Below are 7,424 nucleotides of genomic sequence, written 5' to 3' on the forward strand. Positions count from 1 at the left end.
AAGCTTGCTGAGAGGCTGAGCCGGGTGTCAGTCCCAGGTACCCAGCGGCTTCCGACTCCGTGGTTGTGATGACGTAGTACCTGAACTGACTTCTGTGATGTCAGCAGACTTCAGCCCGCTCTCTGCTGAAAATCGTTTACAGCAGGAGTGCAGAACAAGCTGCACTCCTGTGATCCATAGATGTACAGCCAAACCAGCTTTGGTTGTACATCTCCTTTTGAACAATACAGGTGTTTTCAATGTCAGCCTATTGTTGACAGAAGTGTAGAATGTCAACAGTAGGCTAACTTTTCAAGGTCATTCTGGTTAGTGTAGACAGCGGGGGTCAAAAAACACAAATATATGTGCACTGCATTCTTATATTATAAAGGGAACTATGAGGCCTCATTCACACTAAGCAAGTGATCAAACGCTTATTTCCTGAATGCACTGCCAATGGGGATGGGTTTGTCTACCTGGTAAATGCTTATGTGTGCATGGGCACACAGACTAACCTAGAGGTGCTTTTACAGGCAGGAAAAAAATAAATTAGAGTCCAGCAGTGCCTTCCAGAGTCTTCCTAGCAGCTGAACAGAGCACCGACGCCTGGCATACTTAGTTGAAAAATTCAAGAGTATGTCAAACGCTTCAGGAACAATTATATAAGTGAATATTATCCAGCAGATAAGCTACCTGGAATGGAAAGATATGTGTTTTTCATTTGCTTACATTTTCTCCTTCACCAATGGGCACTGATGAGGCGGCACTGACGGGCACTGATCGCTTATTAGCACTTTCTGGTTTGGCTGTGATTGGACACAGCTGATCACATGGTGAAGAGTCTACGCCGTAGGCTCTTTACCATAATCCAAGATGCAGTGTGTCGAACCGACACACTGCACCACCAATGGGCGCGCACTAGCGGCAAATCCTGAAAAACGTCTGACGCCCGATCATAACTGATCCACCGCGTGGCCATCATTTTGCTTTCGGCCGGGCGGGAAGGAGTTAAAGAAGAACTTCATTAAAATAGTCAGGGACTGCATAGCAACCAGCAACTGTTGAGACAATAAAAAGTTTGGTAAAAGTATGTAATGTACAGTGTGTGTGTGTGTGTGTATATATATATATATATATATATATGTGTATATATATATATATATATATATATATATATATATGTATATATATATAGGACAGGAGTGTGTAAGGCAGAGTGCAGGGGTTGGGTAGTGCTGCAGTCAGTGTCGGGTTTAGGATAGATAACGTAGCGCTTCCCTATTTACAAGTGACAGGCACTGGGTTCCACTCCAAGACATAGACTTGATTCGCTGGGATGTACATCAAATCCTGGGATGGTCGGGAGGCATGTATTTGGGAAGCAAAGGTGAATAAAGGAGAAGACACAGTTGGTGGTTTTGACAGTTTATTGGACCCATTTGGCATAAGTGGATTTGAAATCTGGTAAGCAGTTTGGAAAGTCATTGTAACGCAACCGCCGACCCACAACGTGCTTGTGGGCTTTCATCAGTATACGGCTTCCTCCAGTCTGGAACATAGATATATATTCCAGCCGCCCTACATACAAAACTAGCCTGAACTTAGCTTGTATGTATTTGACAGCAACTAACTCTTTAATCTGTGCTGCCCGTCAGTGCCGCCCCTCAGTGCCACTTTTCAGTGCTGCCTATCAGTGCCCACCAGTGTGGCATATTAGTACCTCCATCAGTGCCCATCAGTGCAGCTTAGTGCACATCAGTGAAGGAGAAAAATTCATCTTTCTCTTACGTCCTCCGACAGTCGCCGCCTCTTCATATTCGTCACATATGGGGTATTAGACTTTGCTCCGAAGGAGTAGCTAGGCAACAGAATATGTTAACAATAAAGCTTTTAACATATCCCACCCTCAAGGGGTGGTCCCCTCAGTCAATACCCTCCTACTTCCTGCAACCATATCTCAGTTTTAATGTCTAGCTTGTCAGGAGTGGCTGGCTCTCTCTGAGCTGGGACTTTCTGTCCCAGACTCTTTCTTTTTAAAATTTTGTTTGAGTTTTTCTCTCTACCTTTACTTAGCTGTTATTTTGTCAGCGTTAGTTAGTTCTTCGGATGAAGAGGATCATGCGGACTGGGTCTCGGGCTGATCCCCCTGGTCGCAGGTCGTGGGTCAGTGGCTTCCCAGTCTGCCATCGAGCGTTCAGCCAGGTAACGCTCCTGGCACAGTGAACGACCCATCCCTGTTCGGTGCAGGGATGATTGGTGAGGTGGCTACCTCACTGGACGCTGTGCGGTTTCTTAACCCCCCTTGTGTGCGTCTTGAATGCGACTCTCCCTGCCTCATGTGCAGCGGCTTGTTCGCCTGTGCGGGTCCCCCACGCCATGTGAGGTAAGTGTATTTATGTGGGGACCTGTCTGTCTGGGGGGGTGTCAGTCTGGGACTGTGTAACCTGCCTCTATTCACACTGCTTGTCTCCCTATCTCTCGGCTGCATGCTGTGGGCTGCAAGGGGGGGGGGGGGGGAGCTGTATGACACTGTGTGTGTCAGACTGGTCAGTGTGAGAAGCTGTGTGCTGTGGGGCATGTTTTTTTGGCATGTTTGGGCATATACAGCGATCGCTGTGGCGATCTGACATGTATTCTGATATTGGAATGTAATGTGTGTTTTAATGCACTGTGGAGCGGCGGTTTCGGCGCCAAACGATGCCATTTTTGCCTACACTCGCTCCGGCCGCATGTTTTACATGCATGGCGGCCATTTTCTTGTAGCCTCCATAGGCTTACATAGAGCGCCCTGGCAGCATCACTTCCTCTTTCCAGGAACACCGATCGAGGCAGCAGCAGCGGCGAGGGTCTCCTCAGGTTTTATCCTTCTGTTCTTGCTATCCATTGCCTGTGTTCAGTTTGCATATTCCCTGTGGGGGTCTCATTGTGCTTGAGTGTGGTGTGGTGGGCTGCGCTTGCCGCGCTTGCTTAAAAGGGGCAGTTAACCCTTTGTTGTCTGGCATTACAGGGGCAATGGATTCTCAGGAGGGCAAATTTCCTACAGTATTGGTGGAAAGCCAGGGGACCGCTGTTTCCCCCCCAGGGGGGGATTTAGCCACTATTGTGGCTGGCCTTGCTGCTCAGGTGCAAATGCTGGTGGCTGCTCAATCTACTAAAAGGCCCAGAGTTGCTCTTTCCTCTGATTCTGAGGGTGAAGGTGATGGGGCTGTTATGGCGGGGGCCTCCTTATCGGGGTCCCGCTCCTCTCTTGATCTAGTGGGGTCTGAGGTGGAGGCTGAAGTTGAGGGGGTTGATAATTCTCCCCCTGGCTCGCCTGAAGAGCTTGCAATCATGGATGAGTTGATTGCTTCCATTAAGCAAACGCTGCGTTTGCAGGACGAAGTGTGTCCCCCCGCTGCCTTGGCGGCTTATGGGACGCAGAGGAAACGCAGGACGCCGCAGGTTTTTCCCTGCAATGATGATTTTCAGCGCGCTGTTAAGGATCAATGGCGCAATCTGCGCAAACCTTTTGCGGTACCAAGTAGATTCAAGCTGCGTTATCCTTTTTCGCCTTCCACTGATGAAAGGTGGTGTGTGCCTCCCCCAGTGGATCACGCAATTGCGGTTTTGAACAAAGCCACTGCGATTCCTGCAGAGGATTCCCCTGTTTTCCGTGATGCCACGGATAGGAGACTGGAGTCTCTTGCCCGTCATACTTATTCTGTTACGGGTTCTATGCTTAAGGCTCTGTTTGCTTCTCTCATGGCGGCCCAGGCGATCGCAAGTTGGACGCAGATGCTTAGGCGCGTCCTAGTGGCCGACTCGGCCTCGCCGGCGACCCTGGATATGGTGGATCAAATCCACCAGGGTGTCATGTATCTGTGTGATGCGGACCTGGACCTGGTTCCGTTGGCTGCACGTGTGCACAGCGTGGCGGTGTTGTCTCGCGGCCTGGTTTGGTTAAAATGTTGGTCGGTGGACCAATCTTCACGTAAGACCTTAGCCAATCTACCTTATGATGGGTCTCGCCTTTTTGGGGAGTCCCTGGATGTGTTGATTAAGGGGATCACCGGGGGTAAGAGCACTCTCTTGCCCCATTTCCCCAAGGCTAAGGGGGCTTCTGGGAAGAAGCATGCTAATTTTCGGCCCCCTCAGGGGTCCTTTCGTGCCTTTCGGCCGCACTACAAGGGCAAACCGTTCAAAGGTCAAGGCTCTCAGAAGAAGCCCTGGTCTGGTAAACAGAAGTCCGGCCAATCCGGATCTGCAGCCCATAACAGTTCGGCCTGAAGGGGCGCCCTCACCCAGTTTTGGGGTGGGGGGACGCTTGCTCGGTTTTCTTCAGCCCTGGTTGGCCCGTGTGCGGGACAGATGGGTTCAGGAAATCGTTCGATCTGGTTACAAGATCGAGTTTCTCTCTCGGCCGGAGAGCAGATTTTTTCCCTCAAATCTTCAACTGTCTCCAGAGCGCTTGCGGGACCTGCACCTGGCGGTGCGGGACCTGAGGGCTCAGGGAGTGGTGGTTCCGGTGCCTCATCGGGACAGGTTTCGGGGGTTTTATTCCAATCTGTTCACCGTGCCCAGAAAGGAGGGCAAGGTTCGTCCGATTCTGGACTTGAAGGCTCTGAACCGCTCTGTGCGGGTTCGCAAGTTCCGCATGGAATCCCTGCGGTCGGTGGTGGCTGCCCTGGTTCCGGGGGAATTCATGGCCTCCATCGATTTGAAGGATGCGTATCTTCACATCCCCATTTTCGAGGGTCATCAGAGATACCTTCGATTTGCCATTGCGGAGGATCACTACCAGTTCGTGGCGTTGCCCTTTGGTCTCGCCTCGGCTCCGCGGGTCTTCACCAAGGTGCTTGCACCGGTTCTGGCATTATTGAGGGCCCAGGGCGTTTCTGTCCTGGGGTATCTGGACGACATTCTGGTTCGGTCTGCGACCAGCCAGGGTCTGGAGGAGGACCTGTCTGTCACGATGCAAACTCTGCAGGAGTTTGGTTGGACGATAAATTTTCCAAAGTCGACACTGAGTCCGTCGGTTCGTCTTCCCAATCTGGGAATGATTCTGGACTCGGTGCAGGCGAAGGTCTTCCTGCCGGAAGACAAACTCAGGACTCTCCAGGAGGAAGTCAGGTCCCTCAGGGACGTTCCGCACTCGTCTCTGCGGACGTGTATGAGATGTCTGGGATTGATGGTCTCGGCCTTCGAGGCGATTCCATTCGCCCAGTTTCACACGCGGGGTCCCCAAGCGGAGATCCTGTCCAGGTGGGACGGGCGACCTCAATCTCTGGATCTTCAAATCTCGTTGAGTCATCGCACCAGAGAAAACCTTCTGTGGTGGCTCCAGTCCCCGTTGGTGTCCGGGGGCAAGTCGTTTCGTCCGATCTCGTGGACGGTAATCACCACGGATGCCAGCCTGTCGGGCTGGGGTGGAGTTCTGGGCGTTCTGTCCGCCCAGGGGACTTGGTCGGAGGGGGAGTCTTCCCTTCCGATCAACATTCTGGAATTGCGTGCGATAAGTCTCTGTCTTCATCGCTGGACGGACCGGCTGCAGGGCTGCCCGGTTCGGGTGCAGACGGACAATGCCACGGCGGTGGCCTACATCAACCACCAAGGGGGCACCAGGAGTGCCCGAGCGGCTCGAGAAGTGGCCAACATTCTGTCTTGGGCCGAGACTCATGTCCCGGCAATAACGGCGGTTCACATTCCGGGAGTGGAGAACTGGCAGGCGGACTATCTGAGTCGCCAGACCCTGGATCAGGGGGAATGGTCTCTCCACCCGGCTGTCTTCCAGATGTTGTGCGCGAAGTGGGGTCTTCCAGATGTGGACCTGTTCGCGTCCCGTCTCAACAACAAGGTGAGAAGGTTCGTGGCAAGGACGCGCGACCCTCGGGCAGACGCGTCGGACGCGTTAGTGGCCCCGTGGCATCAGTACAGGCTGCTGTACGCGTTTCCACCGATTCAGTTGCTGTCCAGGTTCCTTCGCAGGTTACACTCGGAACACAGCACGGTGATTCTTGTGGCACCGGACTGGCCTCGCCGGTCCTGGTACGCAGACCTCGTGAATCTGGCGGTCGACGCCCCGTGGCGTCTGCCTCTTCGAGACGATCTACTGTCTCAAGGACCGATATACCATCCTGCTTTACAGTCGCTGGCTTTGACGGCCTGGCTGTTGAGACCGAGGTCCTGAAGGAGAGGGGTCTCTCTCCAGAGGTCGTTCGTACTTTAATCAACGCGAGGAAGTCTTCCTCAGGGAAGGTTTATTACCGTACTTGGAAGGCCTATTTTGCCTGGTGTGAGTCCAGGGGGTTTTCACCCCGCACGTACTCGGTCTCCCGTGTGCTGTCTTTCCTTCAAGCGGGTGTTGATCAGCGTTTGGCGCTGGCTACGATAAAGGGTCAGGTGTCTGCACTGGCCGTTCTGTTTCAACGTCCCGTGGCTTCCAACTCCTTGGTTGGCACCTTTGTTCAGGGTGTGCGGCATCTGGTCCCCCCTAGGAGGGATCCTCTGCCCCCTTGGGACTTGAATCTCGTTCTATCTGTGTTGCAACGTGCTCCTTTTGAACAGATCAGGGAGATCTCGTTGTCTATGTTGTCCAAAAAGGTCGCCTTTTTGGTGGCGATCACTTCGGCTCGCAGAGTGTCGGAGCTGGCGGCTTTGTCCTGCAAGTCTCCGTACCTGGTTATTCATTTGGATAAGGTGGTCTTGCGACCTAATCCTTCTTTTCTTCCGAAACGAGTTTCGGAATTCCATCTTAATGAGGATATTGTATTGCCTTCGTTGTGCGCGAAGCCTAAACATCCAAAGGAGGTGAGATTGCATTCTCTGGATGTTGTTCGGGCGATAAGGGTTTACCTTAAATCGACTGAGTCTTTTCGAAAGACGGACTCCTTGTTTGTTCTTCCAGAGGGTCCTCGGAAGGGCATGGCGGCTTCGGCCTCTACCATCGCCAAATGGATCAGGCAGACCATTGAACAGGCCTATGCTTTGCAGGGGAAGGTCCCCCCTGTGCCTGTGAAGGCGCACTCTACTAGATCTCTGAGTACGTCTTGGGCCTGTCGTCATGGGGCTTCTGTAGCCCAGGTGTGTAAGGCGGCGACTTGGTCGACCGTGCACACTTTCACAAAATTCTATAAAGTAGATGTTCAGGCATCGGCGGATGCTTCCTTTGGCCGCAAGGTTCTTAGTGCGGCTGTTCCCTAGGGTCCCTTGTTGGGACCTCTGGCTGTTGGGATAAGTTTTTGTATCCCCTGGTTTTTTTGTCTTTTCCTGGGTTGTTGCTCCTGTTGAGCACTTGTTTTTTTGCTGTTGCCCAGCTGGTTTCCTTCCTTTGGTAAGGTTCCTTTCTTTGATGCGGAGACTGCGTTGCCTTTCGGCGCGGATGCGTTTCCCACCCCTCATGTTTGCACTGCTTTGGGACGTCCCCATATGTGACGAATATGAAGAGGCGGCGACTGTCGGAGGACGTA

Source organism: Pelophylax lessonae (genome assembly GCF_965119305.1).
Source record: "Pelophylax lessonae genome assembly, chromosome: 4".
Lineage (NCBI taxonomy): Eukaryota > Metazoa > Chordata > Amphibia > Anura > Ranidae > Pelophylax > Pelophylax lessonae.